The following is a 13969-nucleotide window of genomic DNA, read 5'->3' on the forward strand; positions in this document are numbered from 1 at the left end:
TCTTAGTACCTGGAGTAGACAACAAAAATTTCTACGGGCAATTAGAAGAGGTTATAGTGATGTCATACTTTGCTGGTTGTTCTGTTGTATTATTTAAGTGTAAATGGTTTGATACAGATCTTACCAACAGCAGGATGAAGCATGAAAATAATATAACCAGTATATTTACTAAGTTCGAGTGGTACAAAGATGACAAGTTCATCTTGACAACTCGGGCAAAACAAATTTTCTATCTTGATGATTTGAAAAATGACCAGGACTAGAAAATTGTCGAAGAAGTACATCATAGAGTGTGGGACATCCCAGCAGCAGCTGATGAACAGTTGGAGCCCATTGAAATAGATGTTATGCATGACACAATATCATCTGATTTCCAATTGTTTATCGATCTTGGTCCATTGTCAGAAATCAATTTTTGCCGTAAAGATCAACCGCCGTATATTGTCAATGTAGATATCCACATTGATCAAGAGGAAATGGTCTTTGAAGAGGAAAAGGAAATGGTCAACAAAGAGGAAGAATAAATGATAGACTTAGAAGAAGATAATGAATATTATAGTGATGATTAAGTTGTAATTTTTGCATTCAAAGATTGTTTGCACTTATTATTTATGGATTTTTATATTATTTATCAACATTTTATTATATGCACACATATATCTTTATATTTATTAGATATGTCTTCTGTAGTAATGCGACATTACGGAGGTGATGGGGGGACAGATCCTCCTCGAGATCCAACACATATAAAGGCTGACTGTAAAAGAGGTAATTCATGCACTATCCATTGTTTTTATTCATAAGTTAACCTTATAACTATTGATGTATAATTTAATATTATGCACTTGTAAAATAATAGTGCCTGCAATAAAAAGGCACGACATCAACAAAGGGATATCAACCCGAGAGGCTAGGGCTGCCTTAGGTAGACTATTACCCCTTGAGTGGGATGTTCGAGGAAAGACGTACAAGGAAATTGGTGAATATTCCCACCATTTGTCTCGAGAGATCAACATTCTCATTCGACAATATGTCGATCCCAACTACGATCGATGGGATAAAGTACCAAAGGAAGTTAGGGATCGAATACTTCATCGTCTACGGGTAATTTATTTCTTACTTTTTGTATTGTGTTGAATTTAATATTAAATTTGAGTAATTAACTTAATTTAGGATGATTTATTCGATATTGGTCTCACTCGCTATGGGGCATAGGATCGAAGTGGCATTCAACGATCTTGCGCTGATCGTTACTCAGAATGGAAGAATAATTTATCTACTCACATAAAGAGCATGGTCGGAGACACGCTCCTGATGGTTTGGTAGAAGAAAAATGGAAAAAGGCGCTTGATTATTTTGATCAGCCTGAAGTGAATGTAAAATTTCTTTTTAATTTAGTTTTGTTAATATAACATATATATAATTAACACAATGTCATTTTGCAGAGGCGTTCTGAGATTAACGCTGCGAATCGAGCAAAACAAAATAACTTCCAAGGATCGTAGTCTACGCCAGCTCTTCGTTATAAGAATATTTTTTTTTGTTCAATTTTAAAAAATTTCATATGTTTTTATTAACTTTTTCAATTTCTTTTTTGTATTTTAGCGCGAAATACAAACTGACCATCTCTCAGGCATCCCAGGAACTTGGATGGATACCAAATATAAAGAAGGGAGAGGTTGGGTCAGTCAAGTAGCGCGTGATAACTATGTAAGTAATTGTACATATTTTCTTACTTTGCTTGTAAATGTGTATTAGTTATATTAAAAATTCAAGAATATAGGAAAATTTGATGGAGGTACGTCACACTCAACATACACAATCTTCTACGACCACCTCCAGTGTGAGTACTGCCACAATAGAGGAGGACGACATTACCCTTGTTGAAACAGTCTTTGAACGCCACCGGGGCCATCAGACAGGACTTGGTCGCAGGATTCGCTCGAGGGCAGAACGTGAAGTGACTGACACACTTCAACCACCGTTACCGCCCCTACTGCACAAGAGATGTGGGATGAGATGGCGATCATCTCATCCCACATCTCGTGCAGTAGGGGCGGTAACGGTGGTTGAAGTGTGTCAGTCTCTTCACGTTCCGCCCTCGAGCGAATCCTGCGACCAAGTCCTGTCTGATGGCTCCGACAACGTCCAAAGACCGTCTCAACAAGGGTAATATTGTCCTCTTCTATTGTGTTAGTACTCACACTGGAGGTGGTCGTAGAAGATTGTGTCTATTGAGTGTGACGTGCCTCCATCAACTTTTCCTGTATTATTGAATTTTTAAGATAATTATTACACATTTACAAGCAAAGTAAGAAAATATGTCCAATTACTTACATAGTTATCACGTGCTACTTGACTGACTCAACCTCTCCCTTCTTTATATTTGGTATCCATCCAAGTTTCTAGGATGACTGAGAGATGGTCAGTTTGCATATCGCGCTAAAATTCAAAAAAGAAATTAAAAAAGTTAATAAAAATATATGAATTTTTTTAAAATTTAACAAAAATAAAATAAAAATCTTCTTATAACGAAGAGCTGGTGTAGACTACGATCCTTGGAAGCTATTTTGTTTTGCTCGATTCGCAGCGTTTATCTCAGAACGCCTCTACAAAAGGACATTGTATTAATTATATATATGTTATATTAACAAAACTAAATTAAAAAAAAAAATTACATTCGCTTCAGGCTGATCAAAATAATCAAGCGCCTTCTTCCATTTTTTTTATACCAAACCATTAGGAGCGTGTCTCCGACCATGCTTCTATATGTGAGTAGATAAATTATTCTTCCATTCTGAGTAACGATCAGGGCAAGATCATTGAATGCCACTTCGGTGCTATGCCCCATAGCGAGTGAGACCAATATCGAATAAATCATCCTAAATTAAGTTAATTGCTCAAATTTAATATTAAATTCAACACAATACAAAAAGTAAGAAATAAATTACCCGTAGATGAGGAAGTATTCGATCCCTAACTTCCTTTGGTACTTTATCCCATTGATTGTAGTTGGGATCGACATATTGTCGAATGAGAAGGTCGATCTCCCGAGACAAATGGTGGGAATATTCACTAATTTCCTTGTACGTCTTTCCTCGAACATCCCACTCAAGGGGTAATAGTCTACCTAAGGCAGCCCTAGCCTCTCGGGTTGATATCCCTCTGTTGATGTCGTGCTTTTTTATTGCAGGCACTATTGTTTTACAAGTGCATAATATTAAATTATACATCAATAGTTATAAGGTTAACTTATGAATAAAAACAATGGATAGTGCATAAATTACCTCTTTTACAGTCAGCCTTTATATGTGTTGGATCTTGAGGAGGATCTGTCCCCCCATCACCTCCGTAATGTCGCATTACTGCAGAAGACATATCTAATAAATTTAAATATAAAGATATATGTGTGCACATAATAAAATGTTGACAAATAAACATAAATAATATAAAAATCCATAAATAATAAGTGCAAACAATCTTTGAATGCAAAAATTACAACTTAGTCATCACTATAATATTCATTATCACTATCATTTTCATTTTCTTCTACATTATCTTCTTCTAAGTCTATCATTTCTTCTTCCTCTTTGTTGACCATTTCCTTTTCCTCTTCAACGACCATTTCCCCTTGATCAATGTGGGTATCTACATTGACAATATATGGCGGTTGATCTTTACGGCAAAAATTGATTTCTGGCAACAGACCAAGATTGACAAACAATTGGAAATCAGAAGATATTGTGTCCTGCATAACATCTATTTCAATGGGCTCCAAATGTTCATCAGTTGCTGCTGGGATGTCCCACACTCTATGATGTACTTCTTCGACAATTTTCTAGTCCTGGTCATTTTTCAAATCATCAAAATAGAAAATTTGTTTTGCCCGAGTTGCCAAGATGAACTTGTCATCTTTGTACCACTCGAACTTAGTAAATATACTAGTTATATTATTTTCATGCTTCATCCTGCTGTTGGTAGGATCTGTATCAAACCATTTACACTTAAATAATACAACAGAACAACCAGCAAAGTATGACATCACTATAACCTCTTCTAATTGCCCGTATAAATTTGTGTTGTCTACTCCAGGTACTAAGACATCACTGTTTTGAGTTTTCAAATTTTATCTCTATCATAACACAAAAATCAAACTCCATTGACAATACAACCAGGGTATGAAGAAACAAGATTAGAGGAGCCGCTTGCTAAGGAGGATAACTCTTCAGAAGCTTCTGCAGATCCCGCTTGTCAAAGATTGTAAAGCTTATTATGAAACCACGTGGGGAACTCCTTTTTCTGTAGTTGATCTAGGTTTTCAACACCACTAGATAAAAGGACATGCTTGTGCTCTCTACACAGATAAAATATGGAAGACTTAAAAAATTTGAAAGAATAAATGGAAGAGTAGATAAATATATTGGAAGTGTGATCAAAGTACTTAGTGAATATATGGGAGAATCTCAATGCAGTTGTTGAGAATGTACCGCTTAGCAGTTTTTTTAAGTTTATCGTCCAAAGTTTTTTTAATGTCTTCTTACCGATCAGATGACATTGAGATTGAAACACATACAACTTCTTTGGTGATGGAATTGCATCAACATTTCTATCTGGACGATTGAACCTTGTTCCCACCCCTTTGAAGTACATAGAACATAATGTTAATGCTTCATCGACCACATAACCCTCAGCTATGGACCCCTCAAGACGAGCTTTATTACGCACATAATGTTTCAACTTTTTCATGTATCTCTCAAAGGGTTACATCCACCTCATGTGTACTGGACCTCCATCTATTGCTTCTTGAGGCAAATGTATCATTAGATGAACCATAACATCAAAAACCGCTGGCAGAAAAATGATTTATAGTCTGCAAAGAATTTCAACAATTGATGTTTTCACTTTTTCCAAATCAGAAACAATAAGAGTTTTAGCACAAATAATCTTGAAGAAAGTGCACAAGTCAATAATGGTCTTGGCAATAGGTTTTTCTAGGAATGAATGAACACCAATTAGAAAAAGACGTTGCAAAATGACATGATAATCGTGAGATTTCAACCCAGTGATCTTATTGTCATTTTCAATCACATTCTTCATTAGATTAGATGCAAACCCATATGGAAATTTGACTGATTTCAAAAATTGACAAAACTTGTGCTGATTTTCAGGAATAAATGTGTATTTCGCAGCCGACTTTTCTATTCGACCATTTACCATTCTCAGATGCAATTCTGGTCTTATCTTCATCTTCTCCAAGTCTACTCTAGCGCTAATTGTATCTTTGGTCTTATTTTTCAACCCACCTTTTGTGCCAACTAAGCTGTCGCATACATTTTTCTCAACATGCATGACGTCTAGGTTGTGTTGCAACTTCATATATGGCTCTTTCGTATGTTTCCTTTTTTGTCCACCGTAGCTAACATGCCTACCAGAAAGAGATTCAGGCATAAAATTCATTTGTGTAAAATAGCTTCAGTGCTAAATTCCTCTAGAGGTGGTCTATTCTCAACTGAACCATATAACTTCTTTTTTCTAATCTGGTGTCTCATTGGTAAAAAATGCATGTGACCGTAAAATGCAACCTTATTTTGCAAATGAACGGATGGTGTTGATACATTGCAAGTAGGACAAGCAGTGTAACATTGACCACTCCATCTAGAAAGACTACTCATTGCTGGAAAATCATTTATAGTCCACAATAAAGCTGCTCGAAGCTTGAAAAAGCTACCATCAACAACATCCCGAGTCTGAACACCTTTCACCCATAATTCCTTTACCTCATCGAACAATGACCTTAAGAAAACATCAAAATCTTTTATAGGTGAATGCCGACCAGGAATTAATAAAGTCAACATAAAGTTAGTCTCTTTCATGCATAACCACGGTGGCAAGTTGTAAGTCGTTAACACAATAGACCACATGTTATAAGACAAACTCATATTTCCAAAAGGATTGAATCTATCAACAGCCAATCCAAGGCGCACATTACTGGGTTCCATTGCAAACACTGGATTACTACGGTCAAAGTCCTTCCATGCTTTCCCATTGGCGGGATGACGCATGACATCATCTTCTTTAACACGTCGCTCATGATGTCATCTCATATGTTGAGAAATGTGCCTTGAAGCATATTTTCGCATCAACCGAGGGGTCAATGGAAAATAACGCATAACTTTTTGGGGCACTTCTTTCCCCTTGGTAATTTTATCCACCCAACGATCCTCCCCACAAATTGGACATTTAGACTTTCCTGCATTTTCCTTCCACAACAATGCACAATCATGCTTACAAACATGGATTAACTCGTTACCCAAACCCAATTTTCTCATCAACCTCTTCGCCGCATAATGTGACTTCGGTATCTTATTTGGAGATGGGAATGCATCTTCTAACAACTCCAAGATTCCATCAAAAAATTTGTTAGGAATTTTCCCCAATACTTTGAAATGCATCAACTTAACTACGGAATTCAAAGATGTGTATTTTTCACACCCTCGGAATAACGGAGACTCCATCTCAGCAAATAAGTCATTATAGTATTGGCTAGTATCTCTGCATTCTAATGCTGGTGGTATCTCATCTTCTTCATAATTGTTAGGTTGTTCTATATCATTAAGAACATCCATCATCTCGTTCTCATGATATTGGTGGACCACTCTATTCGTCGGTATTATTTCCTCCTCTCAATGCCAGTACCAATTTGTATAACTTCGTAGAAAACCATTCTAAAAAAAATGACTTTCGAGCACACCAATCGTCTGTAACTCGATATTAAGACATTTGTTACAAGGACACAATCCCCTTGTATTCACAAATTGTTGAGCTCTCTCAACAAATGCAAACGCTCTAGCAACATACTCATCATAAATTTATTTGGATTATTAATCCAGGTCATGTCGATCAACATTTTATGGGACACTGCACAATGTAAGAAAAAAAATACTTATTCATCTAGCTTTACAGAACAACAGTGTGTGTATCCTAATCCATCTTCTCACTCCATTTCTATAAGGGTAAAGAACTCACCCTCTCCGAACGGGGCTAAGGCTTTTTCGTGAGTACAAATAATAAAATAATTTATCACTATGTGATAAAAACAATCTATATCGTCTTTGGTAATAATTATCTATTACCAAAGAAAAACAAACAAATTAAATATTGTATTATGATGTTATTATTTTTTCAATGAATTATGATATTTTACAAATAAATTATCAATAACTTATTAGATTAAATTTTATTAATTAATAAATTAAGTGAGTAATTAATAATCAATTTAATTTTAAATATTATTTAGCGATTACTTTTATTTGATTTAATTATTTGTTTTATTATATTTATTTTAATAATTATTGCAAGGCCATGGTCTATTGAATTGTATGGGTTATTATTAATGCAATTAAAACTAATTAGCACATTTCATAATTATATATAAATATTAATTATGTCATGTCCAAATCATTATAATAAGCTTTTAAACAAGTTGAAAATATTAGCATATATGTACTTAGCACTAATGGTCAATTTTAAATTCTAACTACTAGCAGCTAGCATGCATATATATATATATACTAATAATCTATTATACTACTTATCACTTTAATTTTCATTATTTACTGGCATTTATGAGAGGTGGAGCGTATAGCTGGCCTGGCATATGATCAAAATAAGAGAAAGTAGTTTAATGTTAAAAGAACAAAGGCTGCTTTTTTAAAATAAAAAAAATAAAAACAAGAACAAAAAACCAAAAAAAAAAAAGAGATAAAATGAATACTACTCTGTTCTGTATATATAGTACAAGTTCGCCAGCTATTTATGAGTCTTATTAATTGAACGCATAACTAAATAAATGTTTAATAACAATAATAATGGGTTCAAATTCAGTATGGTCTAATTTAATTATGAGCCGAAATCTTGAAATATTTCAATTCTGAGACATTAATTATTGTTTTATTTTAATTATTAGAATCAACAACTTGAGTTGCCTTTAATTTGGGGGACAGTTTGAGAATATTTGGCCATTGTGTAGTATTATTATTGACATTTTGCTTGGAAAGCTTTTGAGTTCAGTGCATGGCTGCTTCAAGCATTGGGAAGCTTATAAAATTTGACCTATGTATAAATTATTAATTAATTAAATACATATAAAATATTCTGCCTTTTTTTTTCCTGAATAAATACTATCAATATATGCAATAAAAAAATGTAAACATATAAACGGAACCAAGGCATTCAAACAAGCTTTCCTTAAAACATGACTTGAATTTCAAACACAGAATAAATAAAAAAGCAAACACCTTAAAATCACTAATAAAAATTTGTATATATCAATGGAATCCAATAATACATATGAATATGATATAATCAATAAAACATGTAGTGTAAGCGTATAAGAACATGAAAGGACTTATAGCAGCTTATAGCATATAACAACACTAATTTATTGGCTCTTGTCAAGTAAAGATTATACTATATCACCACTAGCATGATAGGTTGGTCAAAATCCAATAAATGCACTCAATGCAGTCAATTTACTATTGTCGGACTAAGTTTCAACAAAGTACACATAAATAGAACAGAACATCCAAAAATAAATTCAATAAAATCCTAGAACAGAACAAGTTTCATAAAATATTTATGAAAGAGAAAACTAAAAAATGAATAATATATAGTTATTTGGCATGTAAGTTTTGGCTTTTATGTGAACAACAGTACAATAAACATATATAATTGACAATTAGAATAGCAAAAAGAGAAAGAACACAAAAGGCAAGGAAACCTGGGATGTGCCTGTCTCTATGAACTAAATTGCTGAAACATAAGAACTCACTAAATATGTAATATTTATAATAGATGATAAGAGATCATCTTTGGTTACAAAAAGAACAGTGAAACTACAATGACTACATCCAAGGATTCCAGTCTCTTAGTAAATCAGAAAAAGAAAAACGGTTGGATTTAAAGATCCATAAAGCTACCCCAAAACAGGTGCATCAATTCTCTTTTGACGCCATGAAAATTTTGAATATTCCTTTCAAGCCAAAGTTGCCAACATAGAGCTAGTTTTAATGATTTGTCATGACAGAAAAACATTTTAATTGATGAGTAACAACATAGACTTCCAAGAAAGAAATAACTGCATAAAAACAATTAAAACAAGAACTCACTACAGAAAAGAACACACTCGTGCTCAATGCAAGAATCAAAGTAAGAACCTTCTTTGTATAAATACATTTATGCTCAATGCAAGAATTATAAGCCAATATATACATAGATACACATAAGAACATATCTTATTGATCATTGTTTAAATACGAAAAGAACAAAACAAACAGACTTATTGAACTTGCAAATCAAACATTATTTAGACCTTCCAATATATATATTCCTTCAGTGATCATAATTGAACCTTGAGTCTCTATTTTCAATAAGAAATTCAAATCCAAATTAGTAAATCATTATCATCATACATGCATAAGATTATATTATTAATACTAACATATATCATTCCATAAATTAAAACACTGCATAAACCACACAAAAAAGCGCAAAGCAACCAAACCTGATAATTAGGAGATCACAAACACGCGTCTGGTCGTGGGTTTAGTACTCTTACAATCCGAAGGAAATTGAGAGAAGGACAGAGACCGGAGCTACTCTGAGCGAGAGAAAGAGAGAGGCAGTGAGAAAAAAAAAAGAACAAAATTAACCCAAAGCTCACCACTCCAAACATACATATATGCATATATATATATATATATATTTATATGCAAAATAGAGAGAACCGAGAGAGCCGTCGGTCACAAAAGAAAAAAAAAACATTTATAAATAAATTAAGTTAACTAAATATATATATATATACCTGAATATATTTGTACAGAACGAAATGGGAAGAGTCGAAAAAAAAAATGACTGAAGAAGAAGAAGTAAATAAGAAAAAAAATTAAAAACAATAGATGAGGAAGGGAGAATATACCTTGTGCTTGTGCTAACTGAGGGAGGGAGAAATGGGAGTGGGAGCTGAAGATGGTTTCCGATTTGGTGGAGTCTCTCCGTTTGGGATTTCTGCATTTAGGGTTTGGGTCTGAAAGTAAAGGGAGAGAGATAAAAATGTGAGAGATAGAGAAGGAAATGAATTTGGTTTCGCCCGAAACAAGAGGGCAAATGTGTCGCGTGTCTGAAATAACCTCTAGCGACGACTTTTTCCATCTAGAGTCTGTGTTCTTGCTTGTAGTGTATTATAATTGGAAGAAATCAGTAAAATTATGTTGCAAGTAAATTGAATACTGCACTAATGCAGCCTAATTATATATATGAATGATTATTTGAAAAAGTAGATTTGTACCTAAGCAAAATACATTGGGGCAGATGCAATTGTACAACTGAGAAGAATTATATATAAAATTAAACCAAACAAATAAGAATTAATTAATATGTATAAGATTATTACAGAAATAGTTATATCTATACGTACCCATATTTCTCTTGTTTGTTTGGATATCATCTCGAACATCAATAGAAAAAGAATAGTTGTTATGGTTGGCTTGCTCATGTTGTAGATGTTTTTTTCTTTGCTGGGAGAGCTGCTCATGTTTTGGTATGCGTATACAGATATATAGTAAAAGAACCATAATTAATTACTTTATTAACAAAACAGCTATATTTTATAATTTATATTTGCTCTTAGAGCACTCCCAACTGCGTACTTTAACCCATCAATACAATACCAAATAAAGAGAGAAGAGAGATATTATATATAAAAAAAAAGTTTGAAGAATTACTATTATTTATAAATATAGATAAGACATTGTAATAATATGTAATTTTTTTTAGTATTGTTCTTTATATTTTAAAGGAATATCTAATTAACATAAGCTATAATAATAAGTACTCTAAATAAGACAACCAAAAATTTAATTACATGTGTGACCATTATTTTTTTCATATTTTTTGACAAAACATGTTACCTTATCAACTAACCAAGACAACGTAAAATTTATTCCATATACAGTAAATATACTCATATAGCAAAAGTCGCATTATCTTTCTTTGAATTTCATTGGTTTCACTAACTTCTTGTAGGAAACACCCAACTTTTTCACCTCCTGAAGGACATGGCTAAAAAAATGTATGATGGATAGTTAAGAGCTATTTAAGAGGGAGTTGATATGAGTAACAGTTATATATCCAGTGTTGCCAAAATGTGAGCTGACTTCCACTAGGAAATGCAGATGATGTACAGGCCAATTCGAAAAGAGGGCATCGGCCCCTACGGTTTGATGCAAAAGCCAATCTTGGGCAACGCTCCAGCAAATTAAAAGCAATGTCTGTAAACAAATTAAACCATGTAAATTATTCCACATCCACATATATAATAAGCAAATACAATTAGTTAATAGCAAAAAAAAATATTATTGGGGTTAATCAAGTAATGTATATTTGAATTAATTAGTCATAATGTTGAAAACTCATTATTTTAATTATGACACGCAAACTCATTATTTAACACTCAATGTTGAAAATTAAGATGAATTGAGAGAATTTGGAGACTTTGTTGAAAACTAAGGTTAATATGTGAGATAATACTATGATGGAAGATGTTTTTTTATAGAACTCAACTTGTGTTTTTAGCTTAATGCAAAATGGTGGGACTACATATCTATTTATAGGACTCTATGGACCTTTCTAGAAACGCAATTAAATTATTAGCCAGTAGATTATTCTAGAAAATTCTCATCTACTAACTAAGAAATGAGAGTTCTATAATACTAAAGACTCTACAACCTCTAGTAAATACATTAACATTCTAGAAACTCTAATAAATATTCAAAGATACTAGAAACTATAGTAAATACATGAAAACTCTAGAAACTTTAAATTCGTGAACAATTTAGAAACTAACCATAATAAATCAAGTTTAATATTTCAACACCCCCCCCCCCCCCCTTAAACTTGATTTGTGACTCCAAGAATGCTTCGTAACTTGGCGAACGATTCTCCCTTGAGTGGCTTAGTGAAGATGTCAGCCGCTTGATCTTGAGACTTCACATACTCCAACCTCACTTCTTTTCTTCCAATGCATTCTCGTATATAATGTTAACGTGCGTCGATGTGCTTGCTTCTTTCGTGAAAGACAGAATTCTTTGCTAATGCAAGTGCTGATTTACTGTCAACATGAATCTCGATAGGCTCATTTTGTGGTACATTCAAATCTTTCAGCAAGTTTCTTAGCCAAATAGCATGGCAAACACATGAAGTTGCAGCAACATATTCAGGTTCACAAGTTGATAGTGTAATGATTGGTTGCTTCTTTGACATCCAAGTAAAAGTGGTGTTTCCCATGAAAAACACAAATTCAGTGGTGCTCTTTCTATCATCCAAGTCCCTACTCCAATCACTATCACTGTAACGCCCTGGATAACCAAGACCGTTACACTGTGTGTTTATAAAGATGCAAGACTTGCTAATCAAGTCATTTAATTTGAAACGTGTCACTGAAACTACAGTTGAACTAGGGTTAAAAGATTTGGTCTCAAAAGCTTCACTTCTTATAAGTAAACATTTTCTTTACATGGGATCCCAAAAGTAGTAAAGTTTAAAGGCTGTTTGCAAAAAATTAGGATTAAAATACAGTTGTTAGCCAGTCTAAGGCAAAACAGACAAATAAGCTTTTCTCGTCCCGATCCACTCCTCGGCCGTAGCGGCCGATCAGCTGGTTATGTACATTCAGCCCCGCAGCTCTCCATCTTAGGATTGGTCCAACTTTCCCTTGCCTTTACCTGCACCACGTAGCACCCGTGAGCCAAGGCCCAGCAAGAAAACACAAAAACAGAGCATAATCATTAAGCAAACAACCAGACAACTCACACAGTATAAAAATATACTCAACAGTTCAGACATTCATGTTGTTCAAGTATTCATCATACCAAGCATTTCATTTCATATCAATAATCAATTCACATATGATAACTAGGGTTAACGCCCTTAGGCGGCACCCTCTATTTATCCCACTGACTCCGGCCCGCTTAAACCGAGCTCAGTGAATATTAAGCTATTCTTAGCTACCAGTGGTCGAGTCGCGCCCTGTGCGCAAGTATTATTTACGACACCCTTAGGTCGTTTATCACATGTCCCATGGCATAATGCCATCCATGACATTTTACAGATATAGGGAACTCTTAGTCCCATCACAAACACATAACCGAGTGCATTTTTCTTACCTTTAGATTTCGCTAGCTTTGTTCAATTTGATCCTCAAGCACGATCCCGTCTGAGCCCTAGCGTACACCTAGTCACAGCCATAGATCAGAATCATCACCAAACCTCAAATCCAAAACCTAGCCTTGGGACCAATCCCAAGCCCTCGAGAAGCCCTAATTCCACCAAACGGAGTGGTGGAATCAAACCCCGAACCCCCGGGCAAAAACCCTTAGAAATAACCCAAAAACCCATTTCTAGAAATAGGATAGCGCTATAGCTCCCTAAGGAGAGCGCTATAGCGCTACAAACAGAGCCAAAAGGCTCTGGAACTTCAGGGCCTAGCGCTATATGTAATTACTCAACTACTCTAGACTTTGGACCATTAATGAAAACTACACATAGACCCTAATCCTTAACAGAACTTACAAGTGAAAAGATCATACCTTTATAAAAACTTGTAAAAACAAATGTTAAACTTACATAAAATCTCAAGTAGGATATGGGATCCCATTGTTTTAAAATCAAAACATAACATAATGGTAATTAAAAAAAGAGATTACATAAATAAGTGCGGAAAAATACACATAAAACCATAAGTAAAGACTTCATCCTCGAATCGAAACTCTCGGCTCTTTGAATCCATTCCACCTCAATACACATTCCCCAAGCTTCCAAGATCCTTTCCCGCCACTAAAGCTATTTTCCTGCACATATAAACAAAAAGGGAGTGAGCCTAATGCCCAGCAAGGAAAATCTAACACATAGACCA

The 13969-nt window shown here is 34.1% G+C and overlaps 1 protein-coding gene across 13 annotated transcripts in view; it reads right to left on the reverse strand.

Moving 5' to 3' along the window:
* The window catches only part of LOC133797783 (uncharacterized), a 39474-nt gene extending 28855 nt beyond the window's left edge, over positions 1 to 10619 (reverse strand). The window contains exons 1-5 of one of the 13 annotated variants that reach the window (XR_009875694.1): positions 9977 to 10198; positions 9563 to 9658; positions 3288 to 3365; positions 2952 to 3196; positions 2162 to 2840 (exon numbers count right to left, since the gene is read on the reverse strand). The gene's annotated coding sequence lies outside the window, so the exon portion shown is untranslated. The other 12 variants (XR_009875693.1, XR_009875692.1, XM_062235828.1 and 9 more) reach the window with 12 other exon arrangements.
* Positions 10620 to 13969: the final 3350 nt, after the last annotated feature.

The sequence above is a fragment of the Humulus lupulus genome, chromosome 8, assembly GCF_963169125.1.
Source record: "Humulus lupulus chromosome 8, drHumLupu1.1, whole genome shotgun sequence".
In the NCBI taxonomy this organism is placed as follows: Eukaryota; Viridiplantae; Streptophyta; class Magnoliopsida; order Rosales; family Cannabaceae; genus Humulus; species Humulus lupulus.